This window comes from Schistocerca serialis, chromosome 1 (assembly GCF_023864345.2).
Source record: "Schistocerca serialis cubense isolate TAMUIC-IGC-003099 chromosome 1, iqSchSeri2.2, whole genome shotgun sequence".
Taxonomy (NCBI): Eukaryota; Metazoa; Arthropoda; class Insecta; order Orthoptera; family Acrididae; genus Schistocerca; species Schistocerca serialis.
This window is the reverse complement of record NC_064638.1, coordinates 289,231,169-289,257,719: the sequence shown is the minus strand read 5'-3', so window position 1 is coordinate 289,257,719 and position 26,551 is coordinate 289,231,169. Positions and strand designations below refer to the sequence as shown.

Below are 26,551 nucleotides of genomic sequence, written 5' to 3'. Positions count from 1 at the left end.
AATACTTGAAACTTCCTGGCAGATTAAAACTGTGTGCCCGACGGAGACTCGAACTCGGGACCTGGTAGGTAGGAGACGAGGTACTGGCAGAAGTAAGGCTGTGAGTACCGGGCGTGAGTCGTGCTTCGGTAGCTCAGTTGGTAGAGCACTTGCCCGCGAAAGGCAAAGGTCCCGAGTTCGAGTCTCAGTCGGGCACAAAGTTTTATTCTGCCAGGAAGTTTCATATCAGCGCACACTCCACTGCAGAGTGAAAATCTCATTCTACTTAATACTTGGCTGGAAGTCGATCTGTTTGAAACAATGTTACTTACTCAATGGTTGTAAATGAGTAGTAGGCCCACGATAGGAAATGTGATAAAAATAATGCAGCAGCTGGCAACTTGTTGACTAATTAGCCATAGCAGGATAACACAGAGCACTTCGCTCATGCTGACTGAGATATACAATTACAGTGCCACATTTTGCCTAGGATCGGTAGCTCAGCTTATTATATGAGTGGATACGAATCATGAAATAATTTTGCCAGCAGCATTCATGGTTCGAATCCTGCTCAATACTGAGATTTGGCCAGGCTTTCTCCATTCGAGACACAGAGTTTTGCTGAAAAAAGTAATTTTCAACTAAAATTTTTATTCACTATGTTAATATTGTTTCTTTTATTATTTTGAAGAACATAATATTATAAATTAGTAACTTAAAAAAAATAATGATAACGAATTTCATAACCTGTTATTTTTTTAAAATTAATTCTAGTGTGCCCCGAAATCGATGTTGGTTTCAATATGTAAATATTAAGTGGGTATGTTGACTGCAGCTGGCATGTTTTTTATTTGATTAATTCATAAAAATGTGTGTGCATGAAAAACATGCCAACTGCGCTCAGTGTATCCACTTTCTACTCTTTTGCTACTGAAATTAGCTGAGAAAAAATGTGTGTTGCATTACTTATTGAAAGCCCCTCGTAATGTTGTTCAATACACTGTGTTCAGCCACCAGTAGAAATATCTGTACTTGTGCCTGTTACACCCTGTACAGTGAGAAGTATTGAATATGACTGACGCTCCACATCACCATTGAGAAGCTAGGGACCATACATGGACCCTCTCACTATTTCAGATAAAAGCGAATAAATAACATATAATACCTTTTGTGATGATTTAAATCTGAACAAAACCCATAGAGCTACGTATGAATTCTATGTAAAGTAGATAACAATGTCTTTGGAGTCAGATGTTGCATACAATGACATGTTTTTTAGCTACACAGGTTGTGAGATGCTTAATGCATCATCAGAAAGCCAAAGAGCACTTCATTCCACGCACCTACAGGAAGACTAGACCTTCAATCCAGGTGAAACAGCAGATTACACAGTTAAATAACACGCTATCCTGGCTGTGGTGAACCATTCAAGAAACATAACTAGCAGCATGGTGGCTCAGTACTTCTCACCAACATGTCACTAGTAGCGATGAGTCCAGCACCACCACCTTTTGTATCACTATCAAGCCTTCCAAAGCCATTGTTTACAATAACTGTCTTTCAAGATCAATAACTCAGCAATACCTGAGGCTGTGTAAAAAAACTGATCATATTAGATACAGTGGCGATGGCGCTGCCATTTCTCATCACAAGACATCAACAAAATACTATCTACCTATCATGCAGCGAACTGTGGACTCTTAACAACTGCTGTAACTCATGGAAGCTGCAGTACTGAATCGTCTCCAAACATTACACCAGAACTCAGTCTGCCATCAGCACTGATAATGAAACATGAAGTTTAAGGATTTGCATGCTGAATGACAGTGATATCCACACAAAGCAAGGCGAGTTTTTGCAGATGAAGACATTACAGCGACGCTTATGGGATATACCTCAAGCCATGTGTTGATAGAAAATTCACCAACTAATGGTGCTATAGTGCCAAGTGCCCCATACACAGGATGGCAGCATGCAACATACGCCACACACTATGCTTCATAAGTTGCCTATACCACAACTGACGACAGCTGAGGCTACCACCATAACTGTTGACTCATCTCACAGTTGTACAACGACTCCACTGGGATGCAAGCTGCCACTCCTGTACATATCAACTTCTTTGAAGTATTATTTTCACTCTCTGAAATTATCCTTATGAGATGGTGCTTTGTCCCAAGGTGGCCATCAGCATATCGTCGCTAGGCAATGAAAACCTCGTAACTCCATCTGACAATGAAATCCACGTAACTGCATTACCAAATGTAGAAAATTATGTCACATAGGCTGTTGAAACCTTCCATCTTCGAGTTGAACGGTGTTGCCATCTAGCGGCAATAATGAAAACCTCACATCTCCAGCGATATGTAGTTTGTGCTGTAAACCTCGTATCTCCGATAATCGCCATTGTTAGTGTGCAGGGCGAACACATACTCCGAGATTTAAACGTTTTTTGACGTGATAGTAACGTTTTTGACTGACAGACCCAACACTGCTTTATTGCTACAGGTACGTGTTAGTATTTCTAGGTATTTATGTATTGTATTTTAATATACAGAATTAATAATGACCTCGTTAAATACAATGTTGACTTACGAGTTTTTCATCGCGCGTAAAGCAGGATGCGCTCGGTACATAGGAGGTTCTAATTTTAGAACTGAACAGAATCCTATACATTCTAGAGTAACTAATTTGTTTTCAGCTATGGGTAAAAAAGAGTAAATTCACTCTTCACCTTGTGAAACAAGCCGACAACGGATCATATCGTATAAAATCACCGGAAGAAGATTCTAGTCAGGTTCCTCCTTGTCCTACACCAAAAGAAAGGGTAGACCTACAAAATGAAGGTAAACCGTAGTTTATATTGTTGTAACTGGAAGTAAGATCCTTGTTTGGAAGTTGGGGTGATTAAATTATTTAAATGTTATTGATGACGTTATGGTTTACACTACAGATAATGCGGAAAAAGAAGCCAATACAGAGGCGAATTCCACTTCTGAGTTTGAAGTCTTTTCGAACACAGCAGCGAGGATGATATCTCCAGTGGCAGTAGTGATGCGTACGATCCAGATAAAAACAAAAATGACCATAGCAGTAACAAGAGCAAGGAAGACGACGATGACGAAGTTGGTGTGGGAGTGAAGAGTACTAAGCAGCGCCGCAAAAGGAAAAGCAATCAATCACTTCAAAGTTTGCAGAAAGAAAAACGTATGAGGGGACAGGATTATTTATGAATGCAAAGAGTTTGGCAAAAAGAGACCAACAATGAGCAGGAGCAGGAGGGAAATGAAACCACGATGTACTTGTAAACATTCTTCCTTAAATTGGAACAGGAATTGCAAGGATATTACAGAAGAGCAGAGACAGCGAATATTTAATCATTTCTGGCAGGATATGTCTTGGGGTGAAAGAAAAATTTTTGTTAGAAGCCACGTCTACTACGTTCCAGTTAAAAGACGCAGAAATAATTCAGAATCTAATAAATCTCACCGTTCTAACACGCTATATTACAATTTTGTAGTAGAAGGGCAAAGAAAAACTGTCTGCAAGACTATGTTTCTGAATACTTTGTGCTTAGGCGAATGGAGTGTCAGAACATGGGCATCTAGTGCATCAGGAAGAACGCTTGCAGAAGAGCCTCAATTGCAGGAGAGACCAACGAAAGTTTCAGGTGGACGACAATCAGCATCAGAATTTTTTGCAGAGTTGCCGAAACTGGAATCGCATTACTGCCGTCGTTCTTCCACAAAACTCTACTTGGAACCTAACTGGCAGAGTAAATCAGAACTACATAGGGAATATATACAATTTTGCAAGAAAAGAGGACAAATCCCAGCTGCTTACAAACAGTTCTGCGAGGTATTCGATGAAAATAATCTTAACTTATTTTCGCCTAAAAAGGACCAGTGCGATCTTTGTTGTTCTCACCAGATAGGCAATCTCTCAGACAATGAATACTCTTTGCATATGGCCCAAAAACTGAGGCAAGGGAAGCGAAAAACAGTGATAAATTAGGATCAGCAAGAGTGTTTACAATGGACGTTCAAGCACTTCTCCTTTCTCCCAGACTAAAAGCATCTGCACTGTACTATAAAAGCAAACTGAAGGTCCACAACTTTACCATCTATGATTTAAAAAGTAACGATGGTTATTGTTACCTTTGGCACGAGAGTGAAGGTGGACTAACAGCTTCGGAATTTGCCAGTAAACTCGTGCATTTTATAGAAACGTACGTCCAAAATGATTCAGAAGCTATTTTCTATAGCGACGGATGCACGTACCAGAATCGAAACTCAGTCATGAGTAATGCACTGGCTTATCTCGCCAATCAGAAAGGCATTACAATAGTGCAAAAATTTCTGGAGAAAGGTCACACTCAAATGGAGTGTGATTCTATGCACTCCACCATAGAAAGGAAGTTAAAAAACAGACACATTTACACTCCTGCTGGCTATGTAGAAGTTTGTGCTACCGCAAGACAAAGTCCTAGACCTTATGTTGTCAATTATTTGGACCACACGTTTTTCAAGTCCTATGATGAACTCTCGTTGTATTCATCTATTCGGCCAGGATCCAAAATTGGGGATCCAACAGTGACTGATATCCGGTGTCTCAAGTATGATCCCTCCGGAAAAATGGAATATAAATTGAAATTCAGCGATACATGGGAACCACTTCCAAGAAGGATGTCAAACATACCCAGCTCACTTACAGTGCCCCCTCTCTACAGTTCACCACTAAAGATCAGCGCAGAAAAGTTTATGCAATTGCAACAACTAAAGCTGGTCCGTCCTAAGGACGTGCATTCATTTTATGACACACTGCCTCACATTTGTAACGAGAGAACATGTCCGTGCATAAAAAAATGCAGCCGAAATTAAACTTGTTTACAGCCACCTATGACTGTCAGTGTAGCAGCAATAGTAACAATAATAAATGTTAATAAACTGCACAAATGTTTACAGTAAGAAAAGGTTAATTAAAGCTAACAACATTGTTTCTATGTTTTTTAAACACTGCAATTTATTAACATCCAGATTCCAATATTTTGATCAAAGTGAAATTATTCATTTCACTTTATATCTGTAACAATGTATCGTTACAGACGTTTCATAATACACAAGTAATGTAAAATTTAAGTAAGTTTTTTTAAAACAAGTTCATTTTAATTCTTAACCGTGCACTCGTTACATGCCTCTTATCTCCATCACTACCAAAAAAATAACTGTGAAAACCTCGTAACTCCAAAAACCAGCAGACAATTTGAAGTGCATAATAAAGTCTTATGTACCAATGACCGGATCCATATGGTGTAGCAGAAACCACTACATTTAACTAATCAGGGCCTCATGTGATTTCTATAATTAGTTTTTTGTTTCTCCTGTAAAATTTGACCAATTTGAGTTACGAGGTTTTCATTGCCTAGCGACGATATTATATGTAGTGAACGTACCCATGGCATCATGAGTGAAGCGGGCACTACATGGTAGTGGTATTGCACTTACATCAAGAGCCTCAATACACAGGTATTATAGCATCAACAGAACATGCCGATGAACCAACTAGGTGACTGGGTGCGTAAATTAAAACAGCTGTTTAATTCATTCCAAATGCAGGCAATGATTATCATTACGTGACAAGTGACAGCAGTGCTGACTTACGTCTGCATGAGAGGAACCGCATTTATCTGGGGAACTTCTGCATGATACAAGACCTACCCCAATTGTGATAACAGTGCGTTATATGACTGGATTTGTATTTAGTGCTTTTGATTACATAGTTCACAAATAGTGTACTAGAGGGATTGCAAGCAAAAGCACTGATTCTACTAAACGACTAATAGCTGGTGCTGAATCCTTGGATAACGCATCTAATGCACGTTGAGATCGCATTTCACATGTTCCTCTGACCACGACTACTTAAATAAATTCGATTTTCCCCTAAAATTTTCAGAACTACCCAAACCCACAAAATACATCTATCAGTTGATACCTCACACCTGAAGAAAAGGTATCATTAATTAGTTTCACTGTTTTATGGACGGGTAACATGTCACAGAAATGAAAATGACAGGAATCTGGGCCACATGAAAGAAAGCCAGCTCAAACTACGTAATTTTTTTTTGAATATCGAATACTGGAATCATTGAACACAAAAAGCTTACAACAGTTATAATCGTAATTAGGGAAAAATTATGTGAGAAAACAATCTTTACTGGAGAAAAAGTACTATGATTAAAAACGTCAAGCTAAACTAGAAGAAAAATTATTGCAGTAAAAAAGCTTACAGCAGAAAGTCATGTCACTATTGCCTATGCAAACCAAGATTACACTCGGGGTGGTAGCTGATGGAAGCGGCCATTAATTGAAAATGCAGTTACTATTACTCCCATCAGCCACCAAACCTATTGTCAACTTAGTTTCCACTGATAGTAAATGTAATTATCGAGGTCACAAATTAATAGAATGCCACAATGTTGCTCTCACTACGTGAATACATGGTCAATATGTAGGCAGTAAAATGGCGTTAATGAAGCCCACTTTCATCACTAACATAGGAGACTGTAAGTTTACAGAAAGTGATGTTAGTCAACTGACGTGACCAAAGTTTCAGTGTTTCTACAAGTAACTACGTTAATGTCACCTGAATTGCCTCAGTTTCACTCTTCAATGCAGGGCTGAGCGAAATATCGTTGTATTGACGGCAATAACCAACTTTATAATTGGAATAGGAGATGCATTTGATAAACCAAAAAAATGTGTAGATTATTCCTTGGATTTTCTAGGACATTAGACTTTTTCCCCAATAGAAATCGTAATAGATTTGGTACAGCTGAGTGACTGTGTTAAAACTGTTGGCTTTCACATCCAAAGGTCTGACGATAGATCACCAATGAACTCCAGGATTTTTTCTGTCACTTGTCAATTCTTTCTTCTCTACCAGGTTTCGGCAGTATGAAAAATGCTGAACTGTGTTGTGGCTCAGAGTTACCTAAAACTGTAGGTGCATAAATCAGTTCAAAGGTCACAGTAAGAGAACAACACATTACTTCCAATAGAATTGTACCTAGAAAAGCATGGTGTTTAACCAACTTTTGGTTTACTGACAGCATACTGCTTTAATGGGATAAAGCTGCTTATTGTATCGTACTTTTGATATACCTACAGAAGGAGACTTTACTTGTCACCACCCTCAACTATTTATGGTGCACTCAGGGAAACACTATGACAGGAGATGAAGGAGAACACTGAAACCACAGATAAGGATTAGTGACAAGAATGTTCACATTTATTCACGAATACTCAACTATGTACAAATCGATTCAGGCAGCTGATCCTGAATGTCAATTACTATCCCAGAAGCTATAGCTGGATAGTAAACTTCACTGAAGATGGGCTGGTATGGACTGGCTAGAAGCAGACGATGGGGTGCGAAGTACACAAATAGAAGGCAGTCTTCTTAACAGTCAAGCTTACTTGGAACTACTGTAACACGGGTGCGCATCACTTCTCGGGGAGCGCCACCGTTGCGACTTCTTGGTGCGCAAATCGCTGGCGTATACCCGGTCTCTGGAGTGGGTTGTCGACCTATCGACGTCTGTGGTGATGTCTGGTGATACGTGCAGTGCTGATGTTATAAGACAGTGCTTGAAAACCGCACTACTATGTGTGAAAATAATATTAACAGTATATCCTGTTGATAGAAGTTGTTGTTGTTGTTGTCGTCTTCAGACCTGAGACTGGTTTGATGCAGCTCTCCATGCTACTCTATCCTGTGCAAGTTACTTCACCTCCCAGTACCTACTGCAGCCTACATCCTTCTGAATCTGCTTAGTGTATTCATCTCTTGGTTTCCCTCTACGATTTTTACCCTCCACGCTGCCCTCCAGTGCCAAATCGGTGATCCCTTGATGCCTCAGTACATGTCCTACCAACCGATCCCTTCTTCTAGTCAAGTTGTGCCACAAACACCTCTTCTCCCCAATTCTATTCAATACCTCCTCATTAGTTATGTGATCTACCCATCTAATCTTCAGCATTCTTTTGTAGCACCACATTTCGAAAGCTTCTATTCTCTTCTTGTCTAAACTATTTATCGTCCATGCTTCACTTCCATACATGCCTACACTCCATACAAATACTTTCAGAAACGACTTCCTGACACTTAAATCTATACTCGATGTATACAAATTTCTCTTCCTCAGAAACGCTTTCCTTGCCATTGCCAGTCTACATTTTATATCCTCTCTACTTCGACCATCATCAGTTATTTTGCTCCCCAAATAGCAAAACTCCTTTACTACTTTAAGTGTCTCATTTCCTAATCTAATTCCCTCAGCATCACCCGATTTAATTCGACAACATTCCATTATCCTCGTTTTGCTTTTGCTGATGTTCATCCTATATCCTCATTTCAAGATACTGTCCATTCCGTTCAACTGTTCTTCCAAGTCCTTTGTTGTCTCTGACAGAATTACAATGTCATCGGCGAACCTCAAAGTTTTTATTTCTTCTCCATGGATTTTAATACCTACTCCGAACTTTTCTTTTGTTTCCTCTACTGCTTCCTCAATATACAGATTGAATAGCATCGGGGAGAGGCTACAACCCTATCTCACTCCCTTCCCAACCACTGCTTCCCTTTCATGCCCCTCGACTCTTATAACTGCCATCTGGTTTCTGTACAAATTGGAAATAGCCTTTCGCTCCCTGTATTTTACCCCTGCCACCTTCAGAATTTGAAAGAGAGTATTCCAGTCAACATTGTCAAAAGCTTTCTCTAAGTCTACAAATGCTAGAAACATAGGTTTGCCTTTCCTTAATCTTTCTTCTAAGGTAAGTCGTAGGGTCAGTATCGCCATTTCTACAGAATCCAAACAGATCTTCCCCGAGGCCAGGTTCTACCAGTTTTTCCATTCGTCTGTAAAGAATTCGTGTTAGTATTTTGCAGCTGTGACTTATTAAACTGATACTTCGGTAATTTTCACATCTGTCAACACCTGCTTTCTTTGGGATTGGAATTACTACATTCTTCTTTAAGTCTGAGGGAATTTCTCCTTTCTCATACATCTTACTCACCAGATGGTAGAGTTTTGTCAGGACTGGCTCTCCCAAGGCCGTCAGCAGTTCTAATGGTATGTTGTCTACTCCCAGGGCCTTGTTTCGACTTAGGTCTTTCAGTGCTCTATCAAACTCTTCAAGCAGTATCGTATCTCCCATTTCATCTTCATCTACATTCTCTTCCATTTCCATAATATTGTCCTCAAGTACATCGCACTTGTATAGATCCTCTATATACTCCTTCCACCTTTCTGCTTTCCCTTCTTTGGTTAGAACTGGGTTTCCATCTGAGCTCTTGATACTCATACAAGTGGTTCTCTTTTCTCCAAAGGTCTCTTTAATTTTCCTGTAGGCAGTATCTATCTTACCCCTAGTGATATAAGCCTCTACATCCTTACATTTGTCCTCTAGCCATCCCTGCTTAGCCAATTGCACTTCCTGTCGATCTCATTTGTGAGATGTTTGTATTCCTTTTTGCCTGCTTCACTTACTGCATTTTTGTATTTCGTCCTTTCATCAAGTAAATTCATTATCTCTTCTGTTACCCAAAGATTTCTACTAGCCCTCGTCTTTTTACCTACTTGATCCTCTTCTGCCTGCACTATTTCATTCCTCATAAAAGCATGTAATCCTATTTCAGACTTGTGAAATACCGTTGACCACAGGGCTCAATTATGAGGCCTATCCTATTCATACTACACGTATATTGTATGCCCTCATGTAGGCAGATGATACATTTCTTATCGTAAGTATCGATTCAAGATGTTAGCTGGAAGAGAATATTTCTCAAAACATAACTATTTCAAACATGTAATTAAGCGAAAATAACTGATTTCTAAATGCTAAAAACCAAATGATGTCTAGCACCCTTGTAAAACGGTACCCATGGAGAAATAAAGTAGTACTTCTACTATTATTCTCTGCTCGAATCAGAAAGAAATAAAAATATTGTACTAACTTATGCAGTTATTTGCTTGAAGAAATGTCTACATGCATATTGAAAAAACGGCATCTATCTCTTTTTCTTTATCCTTTGCACCTTTCTTTCTTTCTTATGACCAAATAATGACAAAAACTTCTATTTCTTTCTAATGAATAGTTACTGTAAAAGTTAATAATGTTTCTTTTTCAGATATTGGATCTCTCTTGTGGGAGAATATTCAACAGAAAAAATTAATTCCGGTTGCAACCTTCGTATGATTTCAAGAAAACTAAGCGAGTGATGACATAAAGATTAAGATGACAGATGTTCACTAAATCTTGTTTGTAACACTAGTGATCGCGGCGAGGATTCGACCTCCGATACTAGCAGAAGGCGCCAACTTCAAAAACATGGTTTTTTATGTACTTTTGTTAAAAAGACAGTTAGCAGCAGAGTACGCAGCAGCTCTGTTCCAATCTTCTTCTTAGGAAAAACACGGCGACAACATCTTTCGCATTCCACTACCTTTAGCATGGACGTATAATAATATATCCATGTTATTCTGAAACCAAAGATATTCATATATACATTCTTGGAGATGACAAATTGGCAACTGAACTGAGGAACAATTTATGTTTACATTTGTTTAGGTATTGGTGCTGTCGATTATTTTGCGCTGACACTAATGTCACTTGACTAATTACTTGTTACAACCTTCGAAAGCTCTGTCTGAGCAGCAGTACATGTCAAATGTTTGAATGGCGGATTGAATTAATGAGCCGCTGTATAAAATAGAGGATTTTCATTAAGTGTTTACAACACGCCTTGATTGTCGACATTAGGACACAAACCCACAAAGCGGAAAATTGGTTTCTTTGGGTATGTACCGTCAGTATGTTCTAACTTGAGATGGTTGCCGTTCAATTTTAATTCTTATCACCATCGTGCAGTGCTTAAGGCACATTCAGCAGGACCGGAGATCTGTTTGCCGGCCATCAGTCGAGCATTAGGTTTTCTGTGATTGTCGAAATCATTCCAATACGCCAAACGTATGGAAGGTTCTCCTAGAGGGTAATATCTTGACTTCCTTCCCAAGTCTGCCTTGTGCTCTGTCACTTAATGGCATCGTCGTCGACGAGGAACTTAACCCTCTGCTAAGAAAACTGTTGATCTACTGAGAACAAATTCTGCAGATAGTGTATAATGCCCACAAATTATATACTTGACACCTTGGCTAGTTATGTCTTGCTCTGCCATCATTATAGAAATACATATCAAGACATTATTAATCACATGCTTGAAATTTATATTTATCAGATTTATTGACGTTTCCCTAGTATCCTTGCGTTATTTTGCCTTTAATATGGCAGCATGCAACACATTTGGTTGATATGAATCAGGAGATTTTCTCCTGTCAGATGCTATGAAGGATTATTTAATTATTATAGCTAGCTGTCATGTCACGAAAGCATGGAACTTCGCTAAGTGGTAATAAACGTCTTACCCATATTATGTCATTGATTACTTGTCACCTTGTAATTACTGGTTTTGTGTGTACCATTTTATGTAAGACTGCCAAGGTGTTTGGAAAAATGAGTTTGTTTATTTATTTTTCATTAACCACATCTTCTTCACAGACAATATTTGTAACTGACTGTGTGTATAGAACCAAATTATAAAACTTCAGGATACCAACAGAAGCTGTATGACTTGCAAAACATAGCAACAATTCAGTTGCAGAAAGGACTTTTTTGGATTGAAATTGTCTTGCCATATATACAAGAACCCTTGTTTCATTTCATGTCTTCTTATTGGTGGTCCCATTAGCTTTTTATTCTCTGAATGCAAAATTCAAGTTTTCTTTTGCTGGTAAAGTTTCATTGCTGTTTGCACAGGTTCTTTAGCTAATCAGCATCCTTGACTAGTTTTTTTTCCCCTGAATATACTTTTTCATATTTCGTTGTATTCTTTGTGGTATGTAGTAATGTAAATTGGTATAATGATTTTTGGTATCATTCCAGTTATAGAAAAGATCATGTTGGTATCTTTTTGTTATACGTAGTTCATTAAGTTCTTTGTTATCTTTATGTTAACAGATCAGACTTCCTTCACAATGCTGTGGTTAATATAGTCAGTGGACCCAGCTTCATATATTTCCAGTTGTCAACATCCATTCCAAGGGTAGATCTGTCTGATTTCATCATTTTAAAAATTTTGGGCATCACAGAAGCATCCAATTCCACCTGTCTGCTTTGACCGATGAAATCATCAATACGCCGGAAATGGCTACTTCCAGCATATACAGAATGACGACAATGACATCACTGCATACTCACGCTAACAAATGTGAACAAAAATAAAAATGAAACGAAACTAACAGGCACGCCATCCCAAAACAAATAATATAAAAAAAAAAAATTTGAATTACAGAATTCCGCCACATGAGCAAACCACAGGAATCGGACATTTTCCTTGACCTGTATAGCTTAACTGCAGCTGTCAGTACCCACCCATCTCCAAACATAGTGATACACTTGTGAATTTCACTGTCATATCCATACGTGACCAAAGAAATTAGACTTTTCTCCATACAGCAAACACCAAACTAATCGGACCTAACAAAAATGTCAGACTCATAAAAGAAACTTAATAACTCACTGAAAACACATCCATAGCCCAAGTTATCCCACCAACTACCTTAACTCAAAACCATGTTAGCACTATGCCAGCGGATACTAAAATGAACCGAATATCACACAATATACTCAGCACGTCCACATCCCTCACTAAAGAGCACCATCAAATGTAACAACAGGATGTCTACAAACACAATCAACTCAAAAATTCCGTGCTGTAGTGACGTCGCACGCCACAACACTATTACGTCGCGCGTCAAAGCAGATGGATGGAATCAGATACTTCTGTTATTCCAGTTCTGTATCTCCCCATCAAAAGGTAGTTTGTCATTATATCATTATGAACTATCCCTGTAATCTACACTCCATTCCAGTTCAGTATATTTCAAAGTTCTTTTGTAAATCTTACTTGATATCAAACTGTTATCATGTGACGACTTGTAATGAGGTTAATCTCTCAGCAGTGAAGAAATACAGATATTTTACTGTTGCAGCAGTTTTCTCTAAGCATTCAATTGAATTCCTTTGTTTTTCCCATGTAAGAAGACTAGGAAAAACATCACAGTAGTCTGAGTCTGTATCAGACATATGTTGGTGCTTTTAGGGTTGTCACTTTTTGATATAGGAATTAAGCGACATTTACCTGAAAATATGTGAGACTTTCCACAAAAATAGAGCATAGTTCATAAATACTTGGAAATCAAATGTTATTACCAATTTCAATTAAATTATAATTAGTTTGAGAATGAGACAATTGTAAAATTCTTTAAGGAAACTAAACTACACCCTCTTAGCAGTGCACATAGTACAATGTATTAGGTATGAAAAACTTGCAGAAAAAACATTAATAGAACTACCTTATTTTCTCCACCTGTATTTCACATTTGACTTAGCTGACTTTAAAATTGTGCTGTCTAACTTTTATCATGCGATGGGAGTCTCTAAAAGACATGCTTATGTCTGTAGTTTTTAGTAGCTCACATGGAATCAGATCTACCAAACAACTGTTTCTACTGTCTGACCACTTGTTAGACATTGAGGAGAAAATGCATCCAACAAATGTATTTGACCCAGGAATGCTCATTACAAAAGGCAGAAGTTTTGTAATTATTAATTTCTGTTGTTCTTTGCAACTGAAACACTGACAACTACTTGTTTGAGGCATTGTCTTTACTCTCCAAAATGCTGATAGGACTGTACCCAGCAAGGCAAAATTTTCATATAGTTTCTCCATATCAATTATTTCAGTTAATTGGAGGGATTTCATGCCAGCTTCCAGGGAAGAAAAACCTATGTGTCTGTTTGAATAAAAAAATTGGAGCTTCACTACAACTTTCTCTTCTGAGGAACTGTACGATTTGTGAAGTTAGTGTAAGAGTTCGTGATAGAACTGCATAAAACTTCTCTCCAGTTTGGTTCTTTCTGAAGGCGTTCTTAACTGCAATTCAGAACAAATTGATCTTTACTCTATTCTGGTTTCTCGTCAGTAAGCACATTTCATCATAAGCTTCAGTCATAGACTTAGTGTCTCTTTCTAAGATCGTGGGGCACTGCACTAAAATTGTTACTACATTACTGAAAATAGTAAACGTTAACTTTTCTTTAGTGCTTGTCTCCTTTAAATGAGGATGAGCATAATTATTTGACTAAGAACATACAGTACATGTCGTTACTGTTTACTCATGTATTAAACCACATGTTCTATTTTATTCTACACAACACACAGTCTACATAATACAAAAAGCCATCACATTTTTGTTCCGCTTAATACCTCAACTTGGCGCGAACTCTCCTCCAAAGAGCACCCATACAAGAAGACAAAACAGAAGGTACAGGCCCTCTGGAAATGGTGCTGTGTTCAAACTGATGTCTCACTGAATTAGATCAACTGAATTACAACACTTCCCCTCGGTGAGCATCAAAGAGCGCAGTTTAGCAAGTAGTCTCATCCTGTTACACTCCAGTATCAAAAATTCACCATTTCTGATATTGAACATAAGAATACAACTTCCAATATTGCACATAGGGACACAGATGAGACATTGAAATTAAGATCACAATTGAGACAATAAAACCATCACAAATTCCAGTACCAAACATAGGAACACAAATGAGACACTGAAATTAAGATCACAAATGCGACAATAAAACCATCAAAAATTCTAGTACCAAACATAGGAACACAAATGAGTTAAGATCACAAATGAGACAATAATACATCACAAATTCCAGTAGTAAACAATACTCATTTTAATCCTAACATGTCTCTGAATTTCTCAGTTTTAATGCTGCGTAGTCCTTTAGTTAAAATGTCAGCTGCATTGTCATTAGTTGACACATGCTTAAACTTAAGAAAACCATCCAAGACAGTGTGTCTGACTTTATGGTAGCGGACCCTGAAATGCTTGGTTCTTTCTGATACACCACTTCTTTCTGGTGATTTCAATTGCACCTGTGTTGTCTGCATTGACCTACAGGGCCAGTCTAACAAAGTCAGAACGCTTAAGCTCCTTTAAAAAATCAATAAACCATTCCACCTCCTTACGTGTCTCAAACATGGCAATATACTCAGCTTCAACTGTAGAAGTTGCTACAATTGATTGTTTTTACTTTTCCAGCTGATTGCTGCTCCAGCTAACAAAATTGTGTAGCCTGACACAGATTTACTATCACCTGGGTCATTTGCCCAATCAGCATCACTGAATGCAATAGTTTCACAGCAATCAGCACAGAAACACAAACTTAATTCTTTAGTTTGTGAAATATTCTTTTTACCCTGGCCCAATGAGAAATACAAGGTTTAGAATTGAACTGACTCAATCTCCCTACAATAAAAGCAATATCAGGTCGAGTACAAGTAGATATGTACAGCAAGCAACCTACTGCCTTTTGGTACAATTTCTGGTCAATTGGACTGTCATTATCATCTTCACTAAAACGGTTGTCATTACATGGTATAGATATGCCCTTGCAGTCATGCATTTTAAATTCTTTTAGCATCTGTTGAATTTAACCCGTCTGATTTAATTTCACCTGCCCTTGAGACTGTTTTATTTCAAGACCCAAAATCAACAAGCTGTCACTCATTTCTTTAATGATAATATGAGATTTCAAACACTTAATGAATGTCATAATCATTTCTTCTTCACCAATTGCAACTACCATGTCAACATGAACTCCAATAATCAAATTTCTAGAGAAGAATACACAGGGATCCTTTTCACATTGTTCAAAACCTACTTTTTTCATCACAGAGCAGAAGAAATCATTCCAATCTTTACCTGCCTGGTGAAGCCCATACAAACTCTTATTTAATAAACACACTTTATTCCCCACATGAAACAATCTTGCTTGCTCCATGTAAACAGTGCCACTTATGGGGATATTCAGAAAAGCAGTTTCCACATCAATATGTTTTATTTTCCATCCCCTTAATACTGCTATTGTAACGGGATCCTCAGGCTACATCGTCTCATCACTGAGCTATAGCTTTCCCAATAATCAACTCCAAATATCTAACTATAACCCAGAGCTACTAACCTTGCTTTGAATTTGAATTTAATAATATCACCCTCTCTGTTTCTCTTCTTTGAGAATAACCACTTACTTCCTATAACATGGTCAGCATTTGATTGGTCAACAAGTTGCCATGTGTTGTGAAGTTTTAGGCTACTCACCTCTGACTCCATGGCTTTATACCACTCATTCCTGTGAATTGAAGCTAAAGCTGCTTCTACTGATGTTGGATCAGATGGATTCACCTGACACAAAGCAGCAAAAAAACTTGCAGAGAGACACGAACCACACATTTTTGGTTTCACTAGGCATGAAGACCTTCATAACCCTACTTCACTATGCGCACTTGAGATTCGACTTTGCAACACTGTATCACATTCATCACACACATCACTATCTTCACTGCCAGGAACTACATCATCTTCTGTGCCGTACCTCTCTTCTTCTCTACCACTGGATTGGCCCCCATCTCCTCGAACAGCTATTGATTTGACTGGATCTTCTGTTACTGGTCCTGTATTCCTCAGCAGTGTGTTGTCATCGTCTGTTGATGGATCTGGGAAATCCAATCGCACAATACTGGTATTGTCTGCTGTCACTGCATTGCTTTGTGGCTCAGCTGTTGTCATCTGCCTCAGGTTTACTTCCCCTGGAAGAGACAGTTCTTTGTTTACTGTTGCCTTCAGTGGGAATATTCTTTTGTCAAAGATGACATCTCTTCTCAAAAGTATTTTTCTCTGTCCAAGGCTCCACAGACGATATCCTTTAGATCCTGCCTCCACTCCAAGGTAAACTCATTCTTCTGCCCGTTCTCAGAGTTTGTCAGATGTCAATATGCTTGTCCAAGCTCTGCAGCCAAACACTCTGAGTGTTCCCAAATCATCTTTAGTTAGTTTTTTCTTCTTCCATACTTAATAAGGGATTTTCCCATGAAGGGATCTTGTTGGGCATCTATTTCAGATATAGCAGGACAACATTAGAGCTTCCCCCTCCCCCCCCCCCCCCAAAAGGTATTGGGCAAACCACTCTGAAGTAGTAGACACCTCACAATGGATAAAAGTGTTTGATTCAGGCGCTCTGCTTTTCCATTGGGTGGAGGAGAGTAAACTGTGCTTTTCCGATTTAGTATGCCCTCTTCCTTGAACAACTCTTCAAATTTTCTGTTGATGTACTCAGTCCCATTGTCTGATTGGAAGCTTTGCAGTTTCCTCCCTGACTCACATTCGGCACATCCCTTAAATTCCACAAAAGACTCAAACACATCACTTTTCTGCTTTAGCATTTTCACTACTGAATACCTTGAGTGATCAATCAGATAAGTAACATAATAATGTGCTCCACCCAGGGAGGTCTGTCTAATATGACCTACGTCACTATGTACTAGTTCTAGAATATTATCAGTAGTAGTTTGGCTCAGTTTGAAAGGCTGTCTTTTCATTTTTCCTTGCACACAAATTTCACATTTTCCCTTGTAGTTTGTGGCTCCACATACTTCGGGTAAGGCTTCTCTGTGTCCAAGTCTTTGGTGCCACAAAACTTCTGGCTGTTGCTTCATTTTCAATTGGTTGATGTGTTTTGTCACTGTGTGGCATCACTGTACTCTTGTTTACTTTGTAATATTCATATTGCACTGAACAGACATTATTGTTCGATGATCTTCCTCTCAACACTTCCTTCTCATCAACAGACACACTAACATCACCATTTCTGAATCTGATTTTTGTCCATCTGTTTGACAGACAACAAGTTCCCATCCAGTTCCTTCACCAAAAGCACTTCTGTTCCCTTACCAGTCACTTCAGTAACTTTCCCATCAGTCAGTTTCACTTCTCCAAAGATACCCATCCTTAGAGATGCAAGGAGATCCCTGACAGGACAGGAGATTTAATGGAGTTGACGTCTGTTACCTTGAAGGCCTTGAAGTACCTGGAGTCACTTTTCACATGATTCCCAATCTTCAGCAGCTTCGTCGTAGGTGAGGAATGGAGGTGAGTAGGCCAGCAATGTTTGAGGCCTCATTAACAGACTCATTGACACCCGTTCAGCTGGGTGTGTGTTCCTGTTGCTGCATTTCTATGCACTGTTGGTTTTCCAATTGCAGCTGTAGTATCTTTTGGTGACTAGTCATATGATGTGATGTTCCTGAATCCAAAACCCACACCTTTTCATCAGCACCTTCTCCACATTTGGTCACTGTCATAGCCACTATTTCTTCTTCATCTTTTTCAGTTGCACTTGATGGACCTTCACTGTTTGGAACGGTTTTAAAACTGTTGAGCTTGCATCCATTTGCCTTGTATGCTGATTTCTTGGTATAATTCTGTTTGCTTGGTGGAGCCTCCACTTGTTTTCCTTGGAAATGTAGACACTCCCTGGCGATGTGGTCAGCTTCACCACAGGAAAAACAGAGTCTGTTCTGTTGGATGTCTTCTTCTCACCTCTTTGGTTTTGCTTGTATCTGTCCTGACTTCGGAAAAACTTGTTTTTCTGACTGCTGTCTACTGCTGCATATGCTTTGGCTTCTTCTTGGCACTTAGTGGACTTGAAATCTGGTTCCAGACGCTTCTCTTCTAATTCTAGTCTGTTGATGACAGTTTCTGTAGTTAATCTGTCTTCGTCCCTTTCTAGACTTCTGATGAGGGATCTTCAAACTGCGAGGCACTTTGGCGAACTTCCTTATTATGGACTGCCCGTATAATCTCCAACTGTAGTAGCATCGTAAAGAGTACCGAGATTTAGCAGTAATGATATGACACTTGCGTCTTTACACCTGCACTTCCACAGCCCTAGTGTGATGGGTTTGATGGGGTTGTTTTCTGCACTTGTAAAACTCTGGAAATTATATGAGTGCTTGCGGTAATAGGAATACCGCAAACGACATATTTTGTCAACCAGCAGAGATGTAGAGGTCCTGAAGGGAGGCCAGCTTCCCTAACAAGTGATACATTTGCAAGGAGATCCCTGACAGGACAGGAGATTTAATGGAGTTGACGTCTGTTACCTTGAAGGCCTTGAAGTACCTGGAGTCACTTTTCACATGATTCCCAATCTTCAGCAGCTTCGTCGTAGGTGAGGAATGGAGGTGAGTAGGCCAGCAATGTTTGAGGCCTCATTAACAGACTCATTGACACCCGTTCAGCTGGGTGTGTGTTCCTGTTGCTGCATTTCTATGCACTGTTGGTTTTCCAATTGCAGCTGTAGTAAACTTGCAGATCGACCTCCAAGGATGTGCCTGTTGACATTACCACATTTTTGCACAAAACACATGAAGGAACAAACTTTCGTTGCCATTTGTGTAGTAACACGTACAGTTGAGAACGCCAATAAAAATACAATGACTTTAATCCTGAAACCATAAATGTCGTAAATGTGTTATAGATCGTTCTTGTACATAGCTGGGTCGGTACCTGTTTGATGTACTAGGATCCGCGAGTAGAGTGAAGTTAACAAGAGCATAAACCGTTACAGAATGACACAGATGCCACTTTGGGCTAAATAATATGACATGTGCCTCAGCACAGGCTCATTAAATAAGACAGGATGGGCTGGCACCTCAGGCACCTCACATCCTGCCGAACTTTGACGGACAGTGAACTGTTGGTGCAATTGAGGTGATAACTGCAGTTACTACAGTCACTGCATTGAAGCTATGCCAGTGTCAAATATTTTGTAGCATTCATGCTAGGTTATTTAATCTATAATAAGTACATCAATTAGGCATGCTAAGACTCTTGTTAGTATAGTAGGAGTAATTTGGTCTCCTGTATTTGTTGCTGTCAAACTATTGAATAGTGGTAAATGATGGGCTCCTTATTGGATCAAAGTGGGTGACTTTAACTCCTTATGAACATTGCTCTTATTCCTGGCATTGGTACTGCAGATGGAGGTGCTTGTTGGAAAGAGAGATATATTACTTGTGACAAATTTTATGAAGGAATGAATATATTAGAAACGGTAGTATGCCTGTTTCTTTGAACAGCCTTCTACAAGGCATTCTTGAATTTAAACCACAAATAACATATGTTACATCTTTTAGATCTGGAAAACTTTAGCTTGGTTGGTGATACCATGGAACAAAAGTAAGCAACGTATGCCACTGGTTTTTATTTTTACCTCACCTATATATAACATTATTTGCATTGCCTACAAAGATTTGTGTAGGTATTTCAGAAGTTTTGTGGTATGCTTCTCCCAAATGAATTTGCTGTCAAGTTTCAATCGCAATAACTTAATGCTTTCAACTTTTTTATATCTTCATGTCATGTCACACAAAGAAGATGTGACTTACCAAATGAAAGCACTGGCAGGCTGATAGACACACAAACATACACACAAAATTCAAGCTTTCGCAACCAACGGTTGCTTCATCAGGAAAGAGGGAAGGAGAGGGAAAGACGAAAGGATGTGGGTTTTAAGGGAGAGGGTAAGGAGTCATTCCAATCCCGGGAGCGGAAAGACTTACTCAGGGGGAAAAAAGGACAGATATACACTCGCATACACACACATATCCATCCGCACATACACAGACACAAGTAGAGGCCTGCCCCTGATAGCCTATTTGAAAAGAAGAGAAAGGTGAAAGGAACGTATTGAGGGCTATACATGGGAAATGGACTTGGAAGGTGCCATTATAGAAAGAGGAGAAGAAGTAGATTAAGGTGAGATATGATATTGAAAGAAGAATTTGAAGAATGCTGAAGGACCTAAGAAAAAAATAAACCCCCTTAGAGTTCACACATTCCCTCGGAACTACTGGTATGTTTGGGAGAGTCAGCCATGACAAAACTATTCAATCCAGTGTGCTAGATGTGTGACATAGGGGAAATAACTTCAGATTTCAAAAAGAATGTAATAATTCAAAAGAAAGCAGGCACTGTTTGATGTGAATATTACTGAACTATGAATTCAGTATGCTAACTATTAAAATGAATTATTTACAGGAGAATAGAAAACTGGGGGAAGCTAATCCAGGGGAACATTAGTTTGAGTTATGGAGAAATGTAGGAACACACAAGGCAATTCTGACCCTATGACTTATCTTAGAAGATAGGGTAAAGAAAGACAAACCTACCTTTATAACATTTGTAGATTTAAAGAAAGGTTCATGGACAAGAAATAAAAAAAAGTGACAGTTTGCTGATGAGTTTGTAATTCTATCAGACAGCATAGGACTTCAAACAGAAGTTGAACAGAATGGACTGTAAAGGGGATATAAGATGAGGACCAACAAAATCAAAACAAGAAAAATGGAATGTAGTCGAATAAAATCAGGTGATACAGAGGGAATTACATTAGGAAATCAAACACTAAAAGCAGTAGGTGAGTGTTGCTATTTGGACAGTTAAATCATTGAATATGGCTGAAGTAGAGAGGATAAGAAATATAGATTGCCAGTAGCAACAAAGCGTTTGTGAATAAGAGAAATTTGTTAATATCAACCATAAGTTTTAAGTGTCAGGAAGTCTCTTCTGACAGTTTTTGTTTAGAGTATATCCTTGTCCAGAACTTAAACATGGATAACAAAGACTGCAGGTAAGAAGAGAATAGAAGCATGTGAAATGTGTGTTGCTACGAAAGAATAGTGATGATTAGACGGGTAGATAACAAAGCCAATGAGGGAATATTGAATTGAATTGGGGAAAAAAGAAATTTGTGGCATAACTTGACTAAAAGAAGGGATTGGCTGTTGGGCACTTTCTGTAACATCAAGGAATCATCAATTTAGCATTGGATGGAAGGTTTTGTGTGGGGGGAGGGTTTCTAAAAGCTGTAGAGGGAGACAAGAACCGAATACTGTTGGAAAGTTCATACGGCTGTAGTTTGCAGTTATTTGGAGAAGAACAGACTTTCACAGGATGGAGTATTGTGGAGAGCTACATCAAAACAGATTTGGACTGAGGATCACAACAACAGTGGAAAGTACCTTCAGCTATACACTTGACAGCTGTTTCCATAGTGTGGGTGTAAATGTAGATATTAATGTCCACAAAAGTTTCATTATCAAGTCTTTAAAAAAACCTACATTTGTTTTGCTATTTGTTGCACTGATTGTGTCATCTCCAAACAAAAACAATCTTAACATATAGTAATGTTACTGTTTTTAAGGTGTAATTTTGTATACACAGGGGAAAGGAAGGACCTAAGATGGAATCCTATCTGTCTCTACATGGAATTAGTTCCTAATCAAAATTCAGCTAATATCTTAATGGAGGACTTTTTCATATTACCAGCTTTATTTCCTGGTAAATAGTTATAACTTCCTGACATCATACTATTCTAATTTACTTACAAGGCAAAAGGCATAGGCTTTTGACTGGTCACACAATAAACCAGTAGACTGTAATTTATCTCCTAAGGAGTTATGGTAAGTAAATTCTACATCTACATACATACATACTCTGCAATCCACCATATGGTGCGTGGCAAAGGGTACCTCGTACCACAACTAGCATCTTCTCTCCCTGTTCCACTCCCAAACAGAACGAGGGAAAAATGACTGCCTATATGCCTCTGTACGAGCCCTAATCTCTCTTATCTTGTCTTTGTGGTCTTTCCATGAAATGAAAGTTGGCGGCAGTAAAATTGTACTGCAGTCACCTTCAAATGCTGGTTCTCTAAATTTCCTCAGTAGTGATTCATGAAAAGAACACCTCCTTTCCTCTAGAGATTCCCACTCGAGTTCCTGAAGCATTTCCGTAACACTCGCGTGATGACCAAACCTACCAGTAGCAAATCTAGCAGCCTGCCTCTGAATTGCTTCTATGTCCTCCCTCAATCCGACCTGATAGGGATCCCAAACGCTCGAGCAGTACTCAAGAATAGGTCGTATTAGTGTTTTATAAGCGGTGTCCTTTACAGATGAACCACATCTTCCCAAAATTTTACCAATGAACCGAAGACGACTATCCTCCTTCCCCACAACTGCCATTACATGCTTGTCCCACTTCATATCGCTCTGCAATGTTACGCCCAAATATTTAATAGATGTGACTGTGTCAAGTGCTACACTACTAATGGAGTATTCAAACATTACAGGATTCTTTTTCCTATTCATCTGCATTAATTGACATTTATCTATATTTAGATTTAGCTGCCATTCTTTACACCAATCACAAATTCTGTCCAAGTCTCTCTGTGTCTGTAGAGAGCCTTATCAATATCAGTAGACTTTATAAATCCCACCTGTGGTTTGAATGTCATGTTATTTGTAGTCGCATGATTAAACAACAGTTATGCAGCTTTACTGTATGATTAAATGATGATGGTGTCCTCTTGGGTAAAATATTCCGGAGGTAACATAGTCCCCCATTCGGATCTCCGGGCGGGGACTACTCAGGATGACGTCGTTATCAGGAGAAAGAAAACTGGCGTTCTACGGATCGGAGTGTGGAATGTCAGATCCCTTAATCGGGCAGGAAGGTTAGAAAATTTAAAAAGGGAAATGGATAGGTTAAAGTTAGATATGGTGGGAATTAGTGAAGTTCGGTGGCAGGAGGAACAAGACTTTTGGTCAGGTGATTACAGGGTTATAAATACAAAATCAAATAGGGGTAATGCAGGAGTAGGTTTAATAATGAATAAAAAAATAGGAGTGCGGGTTAGCTACTACAAACAGCATAGTGAACGCATTATTGTGGCCAAGATAGACACAAAGCCCATACCTACTACAGTAGTACAAGTTTATATGCCAACTAGCTCTGCAGATGATGAAGAAATAGATGAAATGTTTGACGAGATAAAAGAAATTATTCAGGTAGTGAAGGGAGACGAAAATTTAATAGTCATGGGTGACTGGAATTCGTCAGTAGGAAAAGGGAGAGAAGGAAACATAGTAGGTGAATATGGATTGGGGGGAAGGAATGAAAGAGGAAGCCGCCTTGTAGAATTTTGCTCAGAGCATAACTTAATCATAGCTAACACTTGGTTCAAGAATCATAAGAGAAGGTTGTGTACATGGAAGAATCCTGGAGATACTAAAAGGTATCAGATAGATTATATAATGGTAAGACAAAGATGTAGGAACCAGGTTTTAAATAGTAAGACATTTTCTGGGGCAGATGTGGATTCTGACCACAATCTATTGGTTATGAGCTGCAGATTAAAACTGAAGAAACTGCAAAAAGGTGGGAATTTAAGGAGATGGGACCTGGATAAACTGAAAGAACCAGAGGTTGTAGAGAGTTTCAGGGATAGCATAAGGGAACAATTGACAGGAATGGGGGAAAGAAATACAGTAGAAGAAGAATGGGTAGCTCTGAGGGATGAAGTAGTGAAGGCAGCAGAGGATCAAGTAGGTAAAAAGACGAGGGCTAATAGAAATCCTTGGGTAACAGAAGAAATATTGAATTTAATTGATGAAAGGAGAAAATATAAAAATGCAGTAAAAGAAGCAGGCAAAAAGGAATACAAACGTCTCAAAAATGACATCGACAGGAAGTGCAAAATGGCTAAGCAGGGATGGCTAGAGGACAAATGTAAGGATGTAGAGGCTTGTCTCACTAGGGGTAAGATAGATACTGCGTACAGGAAAATTAAAGAGACCTTTGGAGAGAAGAGAACCACTTGTATGAATATCAAGAGCTCAGATGGCAACCCAGTTCTAAGCAAAGAAGGGAAGGCAGAAAGGTGGAAGGAGTATATAGAGGGTTTATACAAGGGTGATGTACTTGAGGACAATATTATGGAAATGGAAGAGGATGTAGATGAAGACGAAATGGGAGATAAGATACTGCGTGAAGAGTTTGACAGAGCACTGAAAGACCTGAGTCGAAACAAGGCCCCGGGAGTAGGCAACAATCCATTAGAACTACTGATGGCCTCGGGAGAGCCAGTCATGACAAAACTCTACCATCTGGTGAGTACGATGTATGAGACAGGCGAAATACCCTCAGACTTCAAGAAGAATATAATAATTCCAATCCCAAAGAAAGCAGGTGTTGACAGATGTGAAAATCACCGAACTATCAGTTTAATAAGTCACAGCTGCAAAATACTAATGCGAATTCTTTACAGACGAATGGAAAAACTGGTAGAAGCCGACCTCAGGGAAGATCAGTTTGGATTCCGTAGAAATGTTGGAACACGTGAGGCAATACTGACCTTACGACTTACCTTAGAAGAAAGATTAAGAAAAGGCAAACCTACGTTTCTAGCATTTGTAGACTTAGAGAAAGCTTTTGACAATGTTAACTGGAATACTCTCTTTCAAATTCTGAAGGTGGCAGGGGTAAAATACAGGGAGCGAAAGGCTATTTCCAATTTGTACAGAAACCAGATGGCAGTTATAAGAGTCAAGGGACATGAAAGGGAAGCAGTGGTTGGGAAAGGAGTGAGACAGGGTTGTAGCCTCTCCCCGATGTTATTCAATCTGTATATTGAGCAAGCAGTAAAGGAAACAAAAGAAAAATTCAGAGTAGGTATTAAAATTCATGGAGAAGAAGTAAAAACTTTGAGGTTCGCTGATGACATTGTAATTCTGTGAGAGACAGCAAAGAACTTGGAAGAGCAGTTGAACGGAATGGACAGAGTCTTGAAAGGAGGATATAAGATGAACATCAACAAAAGCAAAACGAGGATAATGGAATGTAGTCAAATTAAGTCGGATGATGCTGAGGGAATTAGATTAGGAAATGAGACACTTAAAGTAGTAAAGGAGTTTTGCTATTTAGGGAGTAAAATAACTGATGATGGTCGAAGTAGAGAGGATATAAAATGTAGACTGACAATGGCAAGGAAAACGTTTCTCAAGAAGAGAAATTTGTTAGCATCGAGTATAGATTTAAGTGTCAGAAAGTCGTTTCTGAAAGTATTTTTATGGAGTGTAGCCATGTATGGAAGTGAAACATGGATGATAACTAGTTTGGACAAGAAGAGAATAGAAGCTTTTGAAATGTGGTGCTACAGAAGAATGCTGAAGATAAGGTGGGTAGATCACGTAACTAATGAGGAGGTATTGAATAGGATTGGGGAGAAGAGAAGTTTGTGGCACAACTTGACTAGAAGAAGGGATCGGTTGGTAGGTCATGTTTTGAGGCATCAAGGGATCACAAATTTAGCATTGGAGGGCACCGTGGAGGGTAAAAATCGTAGAGGGAGACCAAGAGATGAATACACCAAGCAGATTCAGGAGGATGTAGGTTGCAGTAGGTACTGGGAGATGAAAAAGCTTGCACAGGATAGAGTAGCATGGAGAGCTGCATCAAACCAGTCTCAGGACTGAAGACCACAACAACAACAATGTATTAACTTTCCTAAATGCTTCGTAGTGCTGGCAAAAGTGATATTGACCATAAGTTTGTTGGTATTTCATTATCCCCTTTCTTGCATAGTGACTTGAGCATATTTCAGCCAATCAGGAAACATTGCGCTGATAAATGATTGGCTACGAAAATACTGTGTTCTTGAACTTGGAAGAGAACTCTTGAACTTTGTAAATATCT

The 26,551-nt window shown here is 38.9% G+C and overlaps 1 protein-coding gene across 9 annotated transcripts in view; it reads left to right on the top strand.

Annotated features, from left to right (window-relative positions):
• Positions 1–10,548: 10,548 nt before the first annotated feature.
• LOC126468487 (peptidyl-prolyl cis-trans isomerase FKBP35-like) overlaps positions 10,549–26,551 on the top strand; it is a 39,852-nt gene continuing 23,849 nt past the window's right edge. For 8 of the 9 annotated variants that reach the window (XM_050096559.1, XM_050096560.1, XM_050096558.1 and 5 more), the window contains exon 1: positions 10,623–10,839. The gene's annotated coding sequence lies outside the window, so the exon portion shown is untranslated. The other variant, XM_050096554.1, reaches the window with a different exon arrangement.